This window comes from Lampris incognitus, chromosome 20 (genome assembly GCF_029633865.1).
Source record: "Lampris incognitus isolate fLamInc1 chromosome 20, fLamInc1.hap2, whole genome shotgun sequence".
Classification (NCBI taxonomy): domain Eukaryota; kingdom Metazoa; phylum Chordata; class Actinopteri; order Lampriformes; family Lampridae; genus Lampris; species Lampris incognitus.
Window position 1 is genome coordinate 10,998,398 of NC_079230.1, and position 15,261 is coordinate 11,013,658.

Consider the following 15,261-nt stretch of genomic DNA (forward strand, 5'->3'; position numbering starts at 1 on the left):
AGTAATTTAGGCCTGGGATTCACAAAGCCTGGGTTGAGGGTCAAACAAGAAAAAAATGCACTCTTGAAACAAAAGTCCAAAACCAACCATTTAATAATGGACAAAAATAAACAGGCATTCATTCACCAATCAGTGAGATAAGTGAGAGCCACGGGATGAGGCAATCCTCCTGATGTCGGGCGTGTATTCTGTTGTGGCAAGCCTGAGACGCTGGCCAAGATGTGCATTGGAGAGTCTGTTTCTTTCCTGGTTCTTAACCGAGTTCATTGAAGAAAACGATGACTCAGATATGCACGTGGAGGGGAAACTGAGTAGGAGCATTGCAATAGCTCTCAAGTTTATGAATCCAGCTTGGGAAGCCACGTTGATCTAAAAGTCACTCACCCCAACGTACTTGTGCTGTGAGCAAATCAGATGTTCCCATCTCCAAGACCTCCATCTGAAGCTTTGCCTCATCTATGGAAGGCACCAGCCTTTTGGCTTCTGCAGTCCACTGACCATCAGCCAAAACGGAGAACAGCTGTCTCAGGAAGAGGAGGATGTCACCTGAGAGTTTAGGGGAGCTATCAAACCATTCCTTGAAGTTTTCTGCCAGGCTCGTCATGAAATCCTTCATTGCTGGATCCTCCCATCCCCACATTTTGTTCTTCTCACAATGCTCCCACAGATGTTAAAAGTGCAACTTTCTCCCATGAATGTCTCTCTCCAAAAGGTTCAGCTTTGACTGGAAAGCTTCAACTGCCTTGCAAATGTCCACAACAGTGAGGTTCTTCCCTTGTAATTGCAGACTAAGGTGATTTAGATGAGACATGATGTCACACCAAAAAGAACATATGCCATCACCTTATTGTCACTTAAAAACCTGATATCGGATGTCGGGGTAGCGTGTCGGTCTATTCCGTTGCCTACCAATACCGGGATTGCTAGTTTGAATCCCCGTGTTACTTCCAGCTTGGTTGGGCATCCCTACAGACACAATGGCCATGTCTGCGGGTGGGAAGCCGGATGTGGGTATGTGTCCTGGTCGCCGCACTCACACCTCCTCTGGTCGGTCGGGCTGCCTGTTCAGGGGGGAGGGGGAACAGCGTGATCCTCCCATGTGCTATGTCCCCCTGAGGAAACTCCTCACTGTCAGGTGAAAAGAAGTGGCTGGTGACTCCACATGTATCGGAGGAGGCATGTGGTAGTCTGCAGCCCTCCTTGGATCGGCAGAGGGGGCGGAGCAGGGACTGGGACGGCTCGGAAGAGTGGGGCAATTGGCCAAGTAGAAAAAGGGTGGAAAAAAACTTGTTTTGAGTTTTGATTTGGATTTAGGTTGTTATCAGGCTTTCTTGAGCTGAGCACTTGCTAGTTTCACTCTGAGCCGAAGCCGGATGTGGGTATGTGTCCTGTTCACTGCACTAGCACCTCCTCTGGTCAGTCGGGGCAGCTGTTCAGGGGGGAGGGGGAACTGGGGGGGAATAGCGTGATCCTCCCATGCACTACGTCCTCCTGGCGAAACTCCTCACCGTCAGGTGAAAAGAAGCAGCTGTTGGAGCCGGGCCCCAATGCAAGATGGTTCAAAGTGGGCCCCGGCCTGCCCATCACAATCAGACATAACATAACGCCATGTCAGTAGCGAATGAAAGAAGTGAAAGTTCGCAGCTGTAAAATGACCAGCAACAGCAAAATGCACTGCACAGTTGATGCCTAAATGAAATGATTACTAGGAAAACACACCGCCATGCTATAGAAGAGGAGTCGTAATAGCAAGGTCAAGATAGTGATAGACTAGCCAGCTTAACAAAATCTGGCATTGGAACACAATAACAGATGAAAACATTATCGGTGACTGCGCACACGCACATTGACAACATTACTCATGTCTGCGCATAGGCCTTATAAACACAAAACGTGTGTAGGTTGATTATTAGTCAAATAAATAATAAATAAGTTATACCTATACATCAATCTTCTGGCTTTTCACTGTGTCAAGTTGTCTATTCTACTGAGTAGTACACAACCGTATGTATGTCCATAATAACATCCCAGCACACTTCGCACATTTTTGAACATACCGTAGACTCAGTGCTCGAGTCGGGATCTTTGATATGATAAATGCGAGATAATTGGATTGCATTGGAGCCCTAAACTGTTGCGGGCCCTGTAGCGCCCAATAATTTTATTACCTTATCAGGAAATTATTACACTACTGGGTGCTACAGGCCCCAATGCAGCTACATTACCTGAATATATGGTAGTTTCACCGCTGCTCACACGCTATACGATAATTGTTGCCAGCCATACCTTGAAAAGCAGTAATGATGGCCCATCCATGACTAAATCGGACTCGAAAGTTGAGAAGTGTTTCCCCGACGCGAGCAAAGACTGAGGGAGGAGACATTGCACATGGTTCAAATGTGTATGTATGTAGGCATGTTAGTGCCCCATCATGTGGGCACAGTGTGGGTACACATGGCTACATCAAGTCACATTAATGGTATAAGACCTCAAACGTTTGCAAAGGGAAGCCATTGGCTCAGTATTGGATCTACTATATCTCTAGCAATGTGCCATGAAAGGCAAAGGGGCTCTGATGGTCTCTAAACACCGTTGTCCTTTTCCTCTGACTCGGCAATACCTGCAACTTTTTTTATTTTGATTGCTTGTATAAAAAAAATATAAGTCTATAGAAAATTTGAATGTATACAATTCAAGAATGAAATCGCAAATTCGCCTTAGTTATATAAAAACAAAGTTACAAACAAACAAAAAACCTGCCAATACACAGCGTTAAACAAACATTTAAACATAATTTAAAAAAGTAAAAGGTTAAATGAAAATAAAATCAAGGGCAAACGTGTAAAAAGAACTATAATTCATCATCAAATTGAGGACACGGGGAAGGAAAGAGCATATATAAAACAAAGTATTTTTCAAAGACATTCAATGATTTAAGAGCTTTCTTACTTTTCTGTCGCAATTTCTTGCTAATAAGCATGAAAAGGGGCTCTGCAAAAAGGTCAGACTCAGAATTGGAAATCACAGTTTGTTGCATGAGCCAAAGTGAATTTTCCCAGTAAGTTACAAGAAACTTGACTTCATGGGATGCCTAAATGAAACTCACGGCAATAACGTGAGAATATGAAGTGGAATATCTAACAGAGAAAATGAAAGGACTAAATGAATTCTGGGTAAAATTGGTTTCTTCTGTACAGAATAAAAAAAAAAAAAAGTTGTATACACAAGAAAAATGTGCAGATTGTTAGCGTTCAGTACAGTGTTTGCACATATTACGTATAACGGGGATCAGAGAAATTAACAGCTTGAGAGACAGGAAGCTTAGTGTACATGCCGTGTTGGAAATTTGGTAGAAATGATTAAACCGTTGCTGGGAAGGTGAAACTGACATTCAGCGTTGTTCACCAAATTATCTTTGCACTCCCCCGTCTCGGTGATGTCATTTTTTTCCTCAAAAAAATGTGTCTGAATCTGATTGTGTGAACATAACCTGCTCCACAGCAGCTTAGCCATGCAGCAGAAAACACCGTGGCAATATGATCGCCACTGAAGTGAGCCACAGATTGCAGTTGCCCACTGGGGACCGGGGTTCGTCCTCCGGTCTCGTCAGATCCCACTATGGCCGGACTCGACGAAGCAGCAATCATTGGCAACGCTGTCTTCGGGAGGGGGGCGGAGTCGGCTTGTGTTCATCACATGAATAAGTCTCTGTGTGTGTTGGAAAAAGCAGTGGTTCGGCCTGGAGTCGCCTTGTCACGGAAGTGGTGATGGGTCTCCTTCGAGACTGCCGGCTGGAGAGATGCAGTTGGCGAACGCATGCAGTACGGGGGTGGGTGTTTGAACTAAAATAGGGATCGATTGGCAACTAAATTGGGAGAAAAAGGGAAAAATCAGAAATAAATTTTAAAAAAAAGAAAGAAAAAAGAAGCGAGCCACAGACGTGGGACCAAAAACCCAAGCGAAAGTAGAACGTTAGCTTCTATCCCGCTTATCTCAATGTGTGAGAAAAGCCCCAGCTTTACATTTGACACAAGGGAGGAATCGGTCAGTTTATGCTGGTGTCCGATGCTTCATCAGCACTCCTTTTGTCCTGCTGAACCTTCAATGTCCACCATTTGAAAAATGTGACCAGATGTCATGCATCTGATAAAATGATTGCTAGGTGCACAGGCATAAATAATTTCTTTTGACTCTCTAAAAAAAAGAAAAGAAAAAAAGAAAAAGAAAAGAAAGGAAGTGGCTGGTGACTCCACCTGCATCAGAGGAGGCATGTGGTAGTCTGCAACCCTCCCCGGATCAGCATAGGGGGTGGAGCAGCAACCGGGACAGCTCAGAAGAGTGGAGTAATTGGCCAGATACAATTGGGGAGAAAAAAAGGGGAGGGGGGGGTCACCCCTGATATTCTCGGGCTTTTTGGCTCCGCAATCCAGATAAAAATGACACAAGCTCATCGTGCAGGTCACACACCCTCTCCAACACACGGGCTTTGCTCAGCCAGCGAACATCATTATGCAGCAAAAGATCCTTGTTTTCTGGGGCGTCCGGGTGGCGTGGCGGTCTACACCGTTGCCCACCAACATGGGGATTGCCGGTTCAAATCCCCGTTACCTCCAGCTTGGTTGGGCATCCCTACGGACACAATTGGCTGTGTCTGTGGGTGGGAAGCCGGATGTGGGTATGTGTCCTGGCTGCTGCACTAGCACCTCCTCTGATCGGTCGGGGCACCTGTTTGGGGGGAGGGGGAACTGGGGGGAATAGCGTGATCCTCCGACACACTAAGTCCCCCTGGTCAAATTCCTCACTGTCAGGTGAAAAGAAGCGGCTGGCGATGCCACGTGTCAGAGGAAGCATGTGGTAGTCTGCAGCCCTCCCTTGCTCAGCAGAGGGGGTGGCGCAGCGACCAGGGTGGCTCGGAAGAGATTAATAGTACAATTGGGGAAAAAGGCAAAAAATAAAAAAGATCCTTGTGTTCTGTTGAGATTTCCTCCAGCAATGTTGCAGACTAGAACTCTTACGAACAAATTTTATCAGCCTCTTCACAGTATCCATCGCCTCAGTCATTTCCCCACACGGTTTAGAACACAACACTGATTTTTGAATAATGCAATTAAATGCTAAGACTGCTGGGTTAACAGTGGCAAGCCTACTTACCAAGCCCTTGTGTTGCCCCACCACAGACGGTACCCCATCAGTCACAACGGACACAATTTTGCTCATTAACGGTGTTAATTCATTCAAGATGATTTCCCCTGTTGTGCACCTAGACAAAGGAAGCAAACAAAGCAGCTCTTACTGAAAGGTCTTCCCATCAAAACATCTTGCAAGGGGGACGTCCATTGCCTACCAACACGAGGATCGCTAGTTGGGTCGGGCGTCCCTTCAAACACAATTGGCCGTATCTGTGGGTGGGAAGCCGGATGTGGCTATGTGTCCTGGTGGCTACACTAGTGCCTCCTGTGGTTGGTCAGGGCGCTTGTTCAGGGAGGAGGGAGAACTGGGGGGGGGGGGGAATAGTGTGATCCTCCCACGTGCTACATCCCCCTGGCGAAACTCCTCACCGTCAGGTGAAAAGAAGCGACTGGCGATTCCGTATGTATCAGAGGAAGCATGTGGTAGTCTGCAGCCCTTCCTGGCTCGGCAGAGGGTGTGGAGCAGCAACCAGGATGGCTCGGAAGAGTGAGGTAATTGGCCGGATACAATTAGGGAGAAAAGGGGGGGGATCTTGTGAACACAGATAGCTGTTCCACAATGGTTCGGTCACAGCACAAGTGTATGGATAGTGAGATGGCTTCTGCTTTCTTCAAATTGGTGAGCAGATTGGAAAAACACTCCTCCGCTAAAAGTTCTACTCTTCTTGTTGCCATGTTAGCCGACAATGGCACCTGCTTTAATAGCTCCACAACCGTTTTCTTGTTTTTCTCATTATGACTTAAAACTTCACCAACCATATCAATTGCACACATTTTAATCAACTCAGCATCAGCGAATGGCTTCTTAGTTTAAGCAAGGCGCCATGAAACATGCAGGGATGCATTGCACTCTCTTTTACTGATGTTGATTTACGGATAGTAGAAACAAGAGTGCTTGTATGATGTTATCATATTTGCTATTTTTTGTAAAATAAAACAAAACTGATCAGCCAAGTCAGATTTGAACTGACGGTTTTCCTGCTCGACTTTGCGCTTTTTCGCGCAGGCCATGTTCTTGGTTTAGGACAGTTATTGATTATCTGTGACTTAGCTGGTGAGTGGCTCTGTCTAGCCAAGGACCGCAGAGAGCATGGAGTACGTCTTACATCTACGCATGCTCTACGACATAGGTCAAGTGGACGGTGTGGGGTGAGGTCAAAATAAAGTAGAGCAGCACGCACTTTATTTCACATGTTATGACAGGTACGTTAGTGCCATTGGGTCGGCGCAGGTTCAGACATTTGGCTCTCGTGGGCCAGACCTGGCCCGCGGGCTGCTTATTGGGGTTCAGGGTTATACAGCATCACATTACAAATCCAAAGTTATTAAGCAGCAGGGGTTAATGAATAGGGCTCTGTGGTTTCAGGGTTGCCATGTGTGCGCGTGTGTGCACATAGGGTACAAAATCTGATTGACATCATTTTACAAACTGCAAATAAAATATAACAAGGTGAGACAACCCTCTGGTCTGAACACTAAAATGCCAATCGAATTCACTCTAGATACTGTTGGCAGTACACAAAACTACAGCTGATGACAGTAAAATCTTTCTGTAGGGCACTCTCCTGTGTATCTGTATCAACGGTGTTATTATGACTAAAGAACAGGATAATAATATAAGGTAATATGAATAGAACAGTCTCTTAACTAGTTACATTAATCTGGAATTAATTTACATCTTACAAACATTCAAAGGCTGCCAACTACTTTTCAAATTTCCAAACCTTTCCGTGACTGTTGGCTACCAAAGATTGGAGGCAACCTGCCGCAAACTATCTGTCACGCCGGGGCAGGAATGGAGTACCCAAATGCACGACTCAGAGATGGACTGGGCTAGAACAATGCTTTAATTAAACGAAGAACTTACAGACAGCAGATAAGGCTCGGAACGGGCCGTGGCGCATCCGGCGACCAAGAGTCAACATGTGTGTGTGTCTCTGTGAGACGATCTGACAAGAAGCCAGGGCAACCAGGGGGAATATATACGTAGGGGAGCCAATCAAGGAGATTGGGCACAGGTGTGCAGGACAGGGCAGGGACAGAACAGCCAATTTGAGAAAGGGGAAAAGGTGAGTGACGCAGGGGCAATCAGGGTCGCCCTGGCAAAAGGGGCGCAGGTGAACCGAAACACCAATTAGGGGATGGGGAACAGGTGAACCCTGATGACCCAGACCACACAACCATGATACTATCTTGTGTTAGTATCATTTTGTAAAATCTCAACACTGTTGAAGCAAAACATCAGAGCACTTTACATTCTGTTATTAAACCTGTCAGTGTCTGAACCAGCGGTGGCTAACCATGTGCCTGGAGAGTCATGTGTATGCAGGTTTTCATTCCAGCCGGACTCCACACCAGCTGATTTCACTGATACATTCTTCCTCTTTGGTTGAGGGGTTGCTAATCAGTGAAATCACCTGGTGTGGAGTCCGGCTGGAATGGAAACCTGCATACACATGGCTCTCCATGGCACATGGTTAGCCACCCCTGGTCTGAACTACTTGTATCTTTTTCCCTCTGATGCCATCCACCTATGCCACATGCTGGTCTCCAGCCTTAACATGATTAACGGGATGGATCAATTTACAGTGACAAAAATAAGCCTAGCAAAATGGCTCTGGCTGCCGATATTACTGCAATACCTAGCTAGCTAAAATAAGCTACTTGGCGGTCTGAGGATATGATGAATTTGCCTTGATCTAAACTAAAAACCTTTTTTATCCCACCTCCGGTGTGGAAAGATAGCAGCATAAATTCACATTTGCAGTGGCCTCAACCTGTACCGCTTTGGGATGTTTGAGGTGCTATGTGGCAGTGCTGGGCCCCGGACAGCCCTGGCCCAATTTAATTCCTTTCAAGCACTATACGATCATTGTGGTCTGCAACTGTAATAACACATCCAAGGTAACATATCAGAGCAAGGAAACCCATTGCTTTCCGGGTCTTAACCTGCAGCCAAAATAACACGCCTTGCAAAAGTGCAAAATGGACTCACCAATGACATTCACTGCTTGCAAAGAAAAGATGAGCAACGATCTTTCGTCTGGGCAAACTTACCAATAACTTTTCTGCTTAAGTCCACCAATCCACGAGTGAATTCATTTTCAACTGATAGCATAGCACATTTAGCCTCTGATGCCCCATAGTGTCACATGGTGTTGCATGTAGCTGCATAGCAACGCTGATAGTGTAACAGGCGTTTACTTAACGTCTTGACCGATGTCATTCATTCTATTATTTTTTTATTGGCTGCTCTCAGCATGGGGTGAACATGATCGTGCCCCACAGCTCAATATTGAAATCACATTGAACATGTGCACAGTGTTTTCAACTGCTCACTTGGTTAAACGAATGCTGACAGGCCCTATGCTCACCAAACGAAGACTGCTAGGAGAAGTACTGACCTTTTCGTAACAGCAACAGGAAGATATCTGGACTATATCAAACAGCGCCACCATTGTCATAAGTAATAAATGTGCAACAATTTTAGTTACGAAGAAAAAAAAATACATTACCTGCTACACTGAATTGTTGATCGTGTCATGCAATGGCAACATCTGGTGGGGCCAGGCCCCATCGGTCCCTAATGCAGAGACGCCGTTGTAGAATATACCATGGTTATATAGTGCACTATACCACATAGTGATTTCTGTTTTAAGTATCCACAGACTGCAGTTGGACACTGCTTGTTGAAACTCACTTAAGGTCTGACATTAACTGATGGATGTTGTTTGATGGGATTAACGGGGTTAATTTGTCACTAAATTTATTTGTTTGGACCAGACTGAGTTCAGAAGTAATGTTGGGGGAAAAAAAAAACAGTTTTATCCATGTAGTCACCACAAATCATTAGCGTTTTGGGGGCAAGTCTGGGTTCACAGAAAAATGAAAAACAGTTTACTGAGTGCAACATAAAAGTATACCACTTCCGTGTTCAGCCCTCTGAATTTCACCCCTCTGATGAACCATACCAAACAGCCAAAGGTGAACGCTGGATTTTGTGAGTTTTCAGAACCTCTTGGCAACTTAATTTCTGTGGTGACACCAATACTTTTAGCAACAAAGTGATATAGAAGTACATAACATATCCCGTTTCTCTTTTCACCTTCACATCTGTGCTAATGGGAGTCAAGTCGATTGAGAGGAGGCTGCCGTGAGACAGTGTGACACCGCGTCTTTGTTATATCACTTTTGTGCATTTTTCTCCATTCTTTTTACTTCTGATATTACTTTGTTTGTTTGTTTTTTGTTTTTTTTGGTGATATTAAAGTGCTGCACAGTGCAATGCAGCCAGGCAAATTCCTGGTATATCAAAACGTACTTGAGAAATGGAACACATTTGGATTGCGATTCTGATTGTTGACGTGTTTTTGAGACTGTATTCTGTATCACTGCACCCATGTGCCAGTATTCACACCTGCAGCCCAGAGACACATCTGTCCAGGTGAGTGTGAATACTTTGGAGATGTCCCTGAGGTTGAAGAGGTAGTGTATCTTGGCAGGGGTGGGCAGGAAGTATGCTACGACAGCATAGGCGCTCTAAGGTGGCCTGAGTCAGGACCTCTCCAATAGGCTTCACGCTCTCCTCAAACTCCTAGAGCTTCTGGATGATCATGGTGCCGTAGATGCGCTTGATCTGAGACTCCTGCAAGGGGAAACAAAAGGAGCAGAATGTCTGATGTTCCCAATTTATGGATTTTGCAAATGTTTATCAGTGCCAACAAAGTACTGCCATGTCAATCATATATGTTGAGGAGAGATACAGAGAAAGGGAGTGCTGGGCGCCAGGGATTGGTTGGGGGTGGGGGTGTTAACATGTTGTGAAATTAAGCAGCGGGCAGGAAACCCATTTCACATCGTCCACTCCACATATTGAAGAGGCAGAGCGAGGGTTCTAATTGTTTATTTCCTGAATGCAACAAGACCCCGGTCATTTTTCGATTTTTCTTGTTCCTTTTTGTGCCAAGCCACAGCAAAAGAGGCAGGGTGGAGAGGGAGAATGAGTGGAGAGGGCAGAACAAATAAGGGGGCCGCGAGACAGGCTCGAGGCAGTAGAAAGTGTGTGTGTGTGTGTGGGGGGGCAAGTGGCACAGGGAAGATGGACCACGAGAGGTTGAAAAGAGCGCAACAACAGAGATGAAAGACTCCTGGGAAATTGAAAAAGCCTGAAAAGAGACAAGAGGAAAGCTCAAGAGGGAAAAAGGAATGAGAAAGAAAGAGCCAGGCAAGTGGGGAGGGAAAAAAACAGGTAAAATAGAGAAAAAAGAAACAAAGACGGATGCCAAACAAAGAGAGTGGGGGGAAATATTTGCAGGTCCGCCTTTCAGTCAATCATATTTTCCTGGGTGTAAAATACAGGCGTGAAGAGAGTGCAATTTTGCGGTGGTTATCATTATCATCATGGCTATAATCATAATCAGGGTAATTCTTGTATGGCGAGATGGAAAAGGCGGATGGCAAAGGTGATGGAGGAGGATAAAATGTCTGATGAGGAGCAGAGAACATTACAGGGAGAAATCCTCAATGACCAGGCACAGAAACCTGGGTGAGGAAGAGGAGGAGAAGTGACAGAGAAGGACAGGTAGATGGCTAAATTCAGAGACAGAGGGACAGATGAGACAAGTGATAGAGAAGAGACAATGTGAAAAAGTGAGGTTGGTACTTTTAATCCAGACACTTTTCAAAATGACCACATTCACAAAGACTAAACTTGTGTTGATAACAGCAATATTGTTAACAACGTCACTGGATTTAGAACGGCTCCGTTCAGGACACCAGAAGACATTGAGAACAGAGTAAAAGAATAAAGTAACATGCCTTTTGGCTCCAGCTAAAACTTGAAAATAAACCTCTGAGAAAAAAAGAGCCTAGAGGGAGGAAAGAAAGGACTGAAGTACAGCAATGCTGGCAGAGGGAGAACTAAGTCACAGTAGAGAAGGTCAGGATGGTGACTTGGAAGGGATCTGGAAACAATCTGGAAGGGAGGAAGAAGAGAAGAGACCTTTGACCTTTAATAAATCATTTAATGGTCCAAATTTTTGATTTACATAAAAAATCAGTAGAATTAACAGACACTCCTGTGCATATTGAACAACAAGCCCCATACACAGCAAAAACAAAGATACAGACCTTCATTTTTTTCAGAAGTTAAGAACAAGTAATTGGCTCATTACAGAGCACAGAACATCTCCATGTCCCCAAACAGAAAAATTCTTCTAAGTTTGAAATCATTTTATAATTTGCGAACTAAATTTTCAGCCAAGCAGACAGCAGACTTCTGAACATGAGTGTAGCATCTGTGGACCCTGGGCCTTTCATTTTGTTTCTTCTACTAAGCCAAATGCTCATTTTTGCCTGACCCATCAGAAAGTTAACCAAGGTGACACGTCTGCACTGTGCTGCCATGTAACCAGCACCGAAAACAAACAGGCTGTCTTCCAAAACAAGAGGAAAGAGGAGAGGACAGAAGAGGAGAGGAGAGGAGAAAAGGATAAGTGGAGAAGAGAAGTGGAGAGGAAGAGAAGAGAAGAGAAGAGAAGAGAAGAGAAGAGAAGAGAAGAGAAGAGAAGAGAAGAGAAGAGAAGAGAAGAGAAGAGAAGAGAAGAGAAGAGAAGAGAAGAAGAGGAGAGGAGACGAGAAGATGAGAGAAACAGTGGCTAACAGAAGAGAAGAGAAGAAGTGGAGAAGAGAAAAGGACAGAAGACAGAAGAGGAGAGATGGGACGCGATAATGAGGAGAGAAGAGAAGAGCAGAGAAAAGAGGAGCACAAGAGGACTCACAGCAGGGGAGGTCATGTTGATGAGGTTGAAGCAACTCTGTAGGCGGCCAGAGATGTGAGTCCTCCCCCCACCAGGGGGCCCCATGGACGCTAACAAGAACATGTCCTACACACACACACACACACACACACACACACACAAGCAGGCGGGGGAAGCAAACATCAACAAGGTCTCTTGCTAAACAATTACACTGACCTATATACGTACAACTGAAGCAAAAATACCCAAAGGTAATTAACGGGAGGAAACTAAGAGGATAGAAAATGTCTGACGTCTTCATCTCGCTCTCCCTTTCTTTCTTCTCTCTCACTCACTCTCTCTCTCGCTCACTCACATACACACACAAACATACAATGTGCATAATGGTCTCTCATCAACACATGAATACACACTGAAGTATCTATCATATCACATATACGTATGTCCCATATACACTTTGTGCAACACACTGAAATAGAGAGGTAATTAAAGGGGGCAATTAAGAGGTAATTAAGGCAGAGACACCATGGAGGCAGGTAACAGATGATGCCTTAATCTCGCGCACACACACACACACACACACACACACACACACACACACACACACACACACACACACACACACACACAAACAGATCCTCTCCTCCCCCAACCACATCCACCTGCTCTCTCTCACCTTGACACACTTAAGGGTCTGTTTCTTTCTTCCGGTCGTACCAGAAGCCGTAGTCAACCCAGAGGCACAACAGCTCCACCAGTGGCTGGGAGCCGAACTGGTCATGTGCCGACATGTTCAGGTCATCCAGGAAGCAGAGCATGCGCTTCCCACCTGCCGGCACATCCACGCCCTTGGTTCTCTTCTCCACTCGGCTCTTGATGATGACTTGCACATCATTAGAGGTGGTCTGGATGGAGAGACGGATGGAGACAAGGAAGGCGTGGATGTCAGCGGGAGAGAGAAGCTGGCAGCAGCTGCATGACGATATTTTGACCACCGGGAAGTGCTTCTTGGTGAGGCAGAAAGGCCTCTGAAAGCAACTAGGCAAGCTGATAATAAAAATATTAAATTAGCTCTTCATTGAGTATAAATTCTTATTGCAATATTATCAAGATCTAAAAAGACTAACTTTGAAACTATTTGGGTGGCGGCCATTCAAACCTTCGTCAAACTACTTGTTTAGAGAAACAAGGACTTGGTTGGGGCAGTGAAGTTTGATGAGAAAGGTTTCAGAGAAAAGGAAGGACTAGTAGCCTGGGATTAAAATAAGGTGAGCGTGAGGGAGCGAGGTAGACTGATGAGGGAAAATAACACGCGGCAGGAAAAAAAGACTAAATTGGTGAAGATGAGGGTAGACAAGAGAAATTGGGCTATTAAAGGGGTGCATGAGTTAGAGAGATAGAAAGTGAGAGAGGGAAAGAGACAGAAAGAGCAAAAGAGAAAGAGGGTAATTTAAAATGGCTACAAAGGGAGATGAATAGACGTGCAGAGGCACAAATAAAATTTGCAGTGACGTAGGGGAGAAGAGAGGAGATGAACAGTGTGCTGGGAGGGAGAGAAAGCTATAGACCAGGTGTAAGATGACATACCTGAATATATCCATAGAGATATCCACGGCAGAAGACAAGACAGATGCAGACACACACACATGCACACACACGCGGATGGAGGGGAATGAATAGATGGCGGTAGGCGCGGGGTTAGTGCGACCCCTGCCTAGAGTAGTTGCAGGATAAGTTGGGTGTAATGGTGATGGATGTAGAAGGAGGGGGTGGGAGGAGAAGGGGGGGTCGGATCTGTGCTGACGGATGGTGATGATGGTGGGGGGGGTGGGGGTGAGGGGGGGTTATGAGAGCCTCCATCATCCCCACCCCTCCCACAGGCTCTCTAATAGCCCTTCATCAGAGCTGGGCAGTGCTGACGTGACTCAGCCTTAATTGCGGTGCCTTGGAACCACGCTTGCTCCCCACTCTAATTGTAGGGAGGCGAGATGGAGGCTATTCAAAAAGTGAACTGCTGCACGCACGCACGCACGCACACACACACACACACACACACACACACACACACACACACACACACAAAAGCACAGACAAAAACACATAAATTGACGGGAACATGCAGCCTCTTTCACAAAGACACAACACACACACACACACACACACACGCACACAAACACTGATGCACTCACTCTGCAAGGTTTCAGCTCATGCTGTGAAGACAGCTCATAGAAAAGTATATCTAGCTAACAGATGAAGTTTGTGTGTTTGCTTGTGTGTGTTTGTGTCTAAATGAGTCTGTGATCGAGTTTGTGTATGTGTGTGCGTTTACATTAGTCTCTGTGAGGGTGTGTCTGTGACCAATAAGCATGTTTGATTACATTTATGTGTTTGTTTGTGTGTAATAGTGAGTGGATCTGTTTGTGTATATACATCTAAATGAGTCTGTGTGAGAATGTCTATTTATGTATATCTTTAAATGAATATGTGTGTTTCTTCGTGTAACGGAGTCTCTGTGAGTATGTGGATGTGTGGCTGCAAGCGTGTGTGTATATGTAATAGTGAGTGGATCCCTCTCTTTTGGACATGTGAGAGTATATTTGGGTATCTGCCCCCCCCCCTTTCTCCCCAGTTGTATCCACCCAATAACCCCCCTCTGCCGAGCCGTCCCGGTAGCTGCTCCACCCCCTCTGCTGATCCGGGGAGGGCTGCAGACTACCGCATGCCTCCTCCGATACATGTGGCGTCGCCAGCCGCTTCTTTTCCCCTGACAGTGAGGAGTTTCACCAGGGGGATGTAGCGCATGGGAGGATCACGCTATTCCGTTCCCCAACCAACCAGAGGAGGCGTTAGTGCAGTGACCAGGACACACCCACATCCGGCTTCCCACCCGCAGACACGGCCAATCATGTCTGTAGAGATGCCCGACCACGCCGGAGGTAGCACGGGGATTCGAACTGGCGATCCATGTGTTGGTAGGCAACGGAATAGACCGCTACACCACCCGAATGCCCATTTGTGTATATATTTAAATGAATCTGTGTGTGTCTGTCTAAATGAGTATCTATGAGTGTGTTTGTGTCTTCGAGGGGATACGCAATTGTCTATTTGTGTGTGGGGAGGGAAGGGATACGTGGTTTTGTGTATGTGTGTGTGTAATAGTGAGTGGCTCTCTCTTGAACCTGTGTTGAATACTAATATCCTATTGCTTTCTACAGTAAAGACTAGCATAAGGGCATTACAAGGTCCGACCAGCTGGCGGAGGAAATGGGGCCTGTCTTTTCACTCTGTCTTCTTCCTAGCTTGAAGGAAAGGCA

The 15,261-nt window shown here is 45.7% G+C and overlaps 1 pseudogene; it reads right to left on the reverse strand.

Annotated features, from left to right (window-relative positions):
- The window catches only part of LOC130130988 (dynein axonemal heavy chain 2-like), a 334,340-nt pseudogene that overhangs the window by 93,894 nt on the left and 225,185 nt on the right, over nucleotides 1–15,261 (reverse strand).